The sequence below is a fragment of the Portunus trituberculatus genome, chromosome 20 (genome assembly GCF_017591435.1).
Source record: "Portunus trituberculatus isolate SZX2019 chromosome 20, ASM1759143v1, whole genome shotgun sequence".
In the NCBI taxonomy this organism is placed as follows: domain Eukaryota; kingdom Metazoa; phylum Arthropoda; class Malacostraca; order Decapoda; family Portunidae; genus Portunus; species Portunus trituberculatus.
In genome coordinates this window covers 16,416,790-16,421,789 of record NC_059274.1, presented here as the reverse complement: position 1 = coordinate 16,421,789, position 5,000 = coordinate 16,416,790, and the positions used below count along the sequence as shown (strand labels likewise).

At 38.7% G+C, this 5,000-nt stretch overlaps 1 protein-coding gene across 2 annotated transcripts in view; it reads right to left on the bottom strand.

Annotated features, from left to right (window-relative positions):
• LOC123506614 (octopamine receptor beta-2R-like) overlaps window positions 1–5,000 on the bottom strand; it is a 32,033-nt gene that overhangs the window by 24,245 nt on the left and 2,788 nt on the right. For both annotated transcript variants that reach the window (XR_006675476.1, XM_045258861.1), the window contains exon 2: window positions 109–210. The gene's annotated coding sequence lies outside the window, so the exon portion shown is untranslated. The remainder of the gene's footprint in view (window positions 1–108; window positions 211–5,000) is intronic.

Here is a 5,000-nt window from a genome sequence, read left to right as displayed (position 1 = left end):
ACACACACACACACACACACACACTAATGCAAACACAAGATACATATTTCAAAGAGAACCTTTCTTTCTCACATTTTCACAACATGATTAATGGGACGCTACATTTACCTGTGCGTTCGTGCTTGGGTGCGTCGCAGTCTACATGTTCACTTGTGTGTCCTTCCAGTCATGTTCTGTCCTTACATTGCCTTTTGTTTTACTTTCATTTTCCTGCAACACAAAAAAACGTTTCATTACTTGTCGAGCATCGCGAGACAACACAACCACAACACTAATTAGTAATGCTTATGTCTAATTTTCTGGGCCACTTTTCCATTCATGATTTTTTGGCTTTTAATCAGAGTTCCCGCCACACGTTAATTAGCAAGAAATAGTTCCTCTCGTATTACTGTCCACCGTTGTTCTCTCCGCCTTCTCTTTCTCCTCTCTCATCCACACAAAACAAAAGATCTGTTGAATTACCTCGGCCACTTTTTATTCATTGTTTCTCTTTTATATGAACTGTCCATTTCTGTTAGGAAGGTGTCTGTTCTGATATCACTGTCAATGTTTCTTTTTTCTTACCGTATCCTTTTCCAGTTATTCTCTTTACCAACCAGTAATAATCACATAATGTTTCTCTCTTTATTTTCACTTCTTCTTTATTCATCCTTTATACATGTTAAAAATGCTTCTTGTCCTCCACGTGTCATTGTTTTGTATGTAGCTTTCTCGGTCACTCCATTTCTGTCTCATTCTTTTCTCTGGGTCATTTCAGTTATTAGGTGTCAAAGGTGTTTCATTCCTTTTATTTCTAGTCATTTGTTATTTAATTACGAAAATGTCAGTATATGATATTAATTTTTCTCTTGTATCTCCCATTATTACTGATCTTTTTTCTCTTCACTTGTCATAATCTGTTTTCTCACGCATGATTGACGTTATTTTCTTAGTTTTAATCCAATAATTAAAATCATTCTTGTTCTTTGTCTCTCTCTTCTTGGTATCTTTCTTCTTTTCTTTCTTGAACTCAGCAGTCAGTCACTCCCATACGCCGTTTTATATCGCTATTTTCAACCAGACTGACAAAGTAACTCATTTTTCATCCTGTACTCTCCGTGCTTTGTATTTTCTATGCATATCTTAAAATAACTTCTCTGCCCTGCACGCATCTTCAGCATTCTTTTGTTCAATGGTCGCTCTTTGTCTCTCCTGCACGTTTCATTGTTTGCATTGTTTAGAAATCACCAGTAAGTGTTCTAGTGACACACCAAACCCCGTATTCTCAAACACTTCTATGCTTCACCTTTCAAGAGGCTTTATTGAAGTTTACACGAGTTTTAAGACGTTTTTGTGGTTCTAGAGGCAGAGTGACAAGATTTCTGCATTATTAACTGGAGAAACACTCTTGTGGTCTTGGAAAACAGTCTTGGTGAGAGAGCAGACCCAGGTTTCTGTTGTAGAGTCGTAAAGTCCCCATCTCATGTCACTCGTATCAGTTTATTTTTTTCCAGGAAGCAGGCCATCCCTCTAACACCTCTCCTTCTCACTCTCCCTCTCATTCTCACTCTCACTCTCTCTCATACTCCCTCATGCCACACCTTCTGTTTTCTGCTGCAGGAACGTTTATGAACAAATACTTTCCACATTCCGATATTTTTTTCCGGCTTTGCTATTTCACTTCACGCATTGTGAGTGCAAAATAGGTTGACATTCGTGTGCGTGCGTGTGTGTTTGTGTGTGTGTGCGTGTGTGTGTGTGTGTGTGCGTGTGTGTGTGTGTGTGTGTGTGTGTGTGTGTGTGTGTGTGTGTGTGTGTGTGTGTGTGCGTGTACGTGTGCGTGAGTGCATGTGTGTGTTTCTTCATGTATATGATCGCGTTTACATTATTATCAAATCTGTGCAGGTGTGCGTCAAGGTATAAATGTTTATGAACGCTCGCTTGTGTGCAATCGTCGCGAATCATTTCACGTGATTTGTGTGTTTGTGTGTGTGTGTGTGTGTGTGTGTGTGTGTGTGTGTGTGTGTGTGTGTGTGTGTGTGTGTGTGTGTGTGTGTGTGCATGTTTTTCTATGTGTTTGTGTGCGTGCGTTTGTATATATGTATTTAAGTGTGTGTGTTTCCATACATATATCTACGTATACATGAAAGTATTTATGTTTATGCGTATAATATGAAGTACACAAGTCTGTAGCAAACATGTGTGTACCCCCTGTCAACAAACGTCACTGTGGCTTCATTTTCACTCGGCTTAAATACCAATTGGAAATTTATCGAAGCCGAGCCAGGAACGAGCGGCTTTATGACTAATGAATGGAACGATTAGAGGAATCCGGCCAGACTTTACCCAGACTAATGGTGGTAATGGAAAAAGCATATCAAGGGAGGGAGGGGAGGAAAGGGGGAGGGAGGAGGGAGGTACAGGGTGCAGGGATTGTATGATAGTCAAAAAGAGGGATGGAGGGAGAGAGAGGTGTGGAGATAGAGAGAGAGAGAGAGAGAGAGAGAGAGAGAGAGAGAGAGAGAGAGATCAAGGAAAATTAAAAACACAGACACACACAGTAGAAATAAAAGGGAGTGAATAGAAGAGAAAGGAGAATCTATACACAAAAAGAGAGGAAGATAGAAAAACTGGGATTGTAGAAGAGTGAATGTGAGAGGGAAGATCAACAAAAAAAAATAGAAAAGAAGATGAAAAATAAAGAGAGACCACGAAGAGAGAATACAGAAACCAGACCAAAAACAACAGAATAATTAAAAGAGAGAATAAAAATGATAAACGTAAGATAGGAGAGAGAGAGAGAGAGAGAGAGAGAGAGAGAGAGAGAGAGAGAGAGAGAGAGAGAGAGAGAGAGAGAGAGAGAGAGAGAGAGAGAGAGAGAGAGAGAGAGAGAGAGAGAGAGAGAGAGAGAGAGAGAGAGAGAGAGAGAGAGAGAGAGAGAGAGAGAAAGAAAAGAGAAAAAAATTATAAGCTAAAAGAAAATGAAATAAAGTGAAATGGGAAAAGGAAAAAAAATAACAACAAAAAGAAGGAAAGACAGTGCATGAGAGAGAGATCGGGGAAGAAGAAAAAAAAAAAGAAGAAGAAGAAGAAGAAGAAGAAGAAGAAGAAGAAGAAGAAGAAGAAGAAGAAGAAGAAGAAGAAGAAGAAGAAGAAGAAGAAGATGGAAAAGAAGAAGATGGAAAAGAAGAGAAAGAGAAAGAGAGAAAAAAGAAAAGCCAGATTCCCTCACACCACGTCACTCATCTCTGGAAAACATTCATCTCAAGGGGAATGGAGGGGAAAGGAAACCGCCATTAAGCCTCCAGCCACAAAAAGGGAAAGAAAATAACACAAATGATAAACAAAAAGCTTCCAGAGTGTGTCAAGAGAGCAGCCCCCATCACATCACCTCACCAAAACTCAATACCTTGCTGTGCCTTGCTTCGTATTGCCTTCCTGCTTCCCTTAGACCATTGCTTCCTTGTGAGAGAGAGAGAGAGAGAGAGAGAGAGAGAGAGAGAGAGAGAGAGAGAGAGAGAGAGAGAGAGAGAGAGAGAGAGAGAGAGAGAGAGAGAGAGAGAGAGAGAGAGAGAGAGAGAGATGTACTTTTTATTTTCTTCCTTAAATTAATCGTGGTTTATATATTCAAGTGTGTGTGTGTGTGTGTGTGAGAGAGAGAGAGAGAGAGAGAGAGAGAGAGAGAGAGAGAGAGAGAGAGAGAGAGAGAGAGAGAGAGAGAGAGAGAGAGAGACGAGCTTTTACGTATTTACTTTTTCCTTCACAATTTTTCGTCTTTAGTCTTTAGTTAGGTTCCCTTAAATCAACCTCTCGTGCGTCCAAGTGGCAATGAAGAAACTCTAAGAAAAGAGAAGCGCTTTAATATTTCCTTTTACTCATGTTTCGGTAATAGTTCCTTTGTTTCCTTTCGCGCTTGAGTCAAAATGTAAAAAAAAAAAAAAAAAAACTCGAGTATTTATGTTTTCCCTTTTTTTCCCTTGTTTTATTTGTTAGTTTCCTTTCCTTAGCCCTTTTTTTATGCAGGAGAGAAGCCAACTCAGGGTATATGTAGAGAAAAAAAATCCCACTTAAGCGATTTTTCCCCTAAACAATGGTACAGGATTAGACAAATTAAGGAACAAATGTCTTGAAGCTTAATGTCCGTTTTTCAAATGTGATGGTGCAAAAAAATGGAAAAAAAATCTAAAGCACTTGTATTTTCTCATTTTTTTCTTCCTTCGACTACTTTCTTTCCTCAACTACTGCATTATTATTTTCTTTTTTCTTGTATCTTCGTTTAATTTTTCTTTCTTATTTTGGAATAGTTCAAGGAAAAAAAATTACTAGTATTCTTATGTTTTCCCATATTTTTTTTCTTTTACGTCTTTACATCAAAATTTTCCTCTGCCGTGGTCTATCTTCCTTTTTTTCCCCATTACGTCTTTACCTTAACTTAATGTTCCTATTTCAAGTGCTTAATGAGAAAAAAGACTACTAGTATACTTATATATTTCCCATTTTATCTTCCGCTTTCGTCTTCACATAATTTTCCTTTTACGTGGTCGAGTTTCTAAGTGGTAGTACAAAACAATACTCTACTGGTACACTCAAGTTGCTTCCCTTTTTTCCTACATTTATCTTTCCGTCATAGTTTCCTTCTCTCACTTTAGCGTGTTAAAATGCTGATGCAAAAAAGGAAAGAAGGAAGGAAGGAACTCTACTAGTCCTCTGTGTTTTACCCTCATTTCATTCTTTGAGTCTTCATGTCATAGTATTCTCTCAGTACTTTTTTTTTTATTTCTGAGTGGCAGTTTTTTGGGAAATTAACACAAGTACACCTTATTTCGTCCTCCAATCGCAGTATCAGTGTCTCAATTTGTTGGTGTCTGTGTGTTGTGTGTGTGAGTGGCAGAGAGCAAAACAGCCTCCATGGCATCCAGTTGATTAAAAAGAAGGAAATGAGAGTGAGAGAGAGAGAGAGAGAGAGAGAGAGAGAGAGAGAGAGAGAGAGAGAGAGAGAGAGAGAGAGAGAGAGAGAGAGA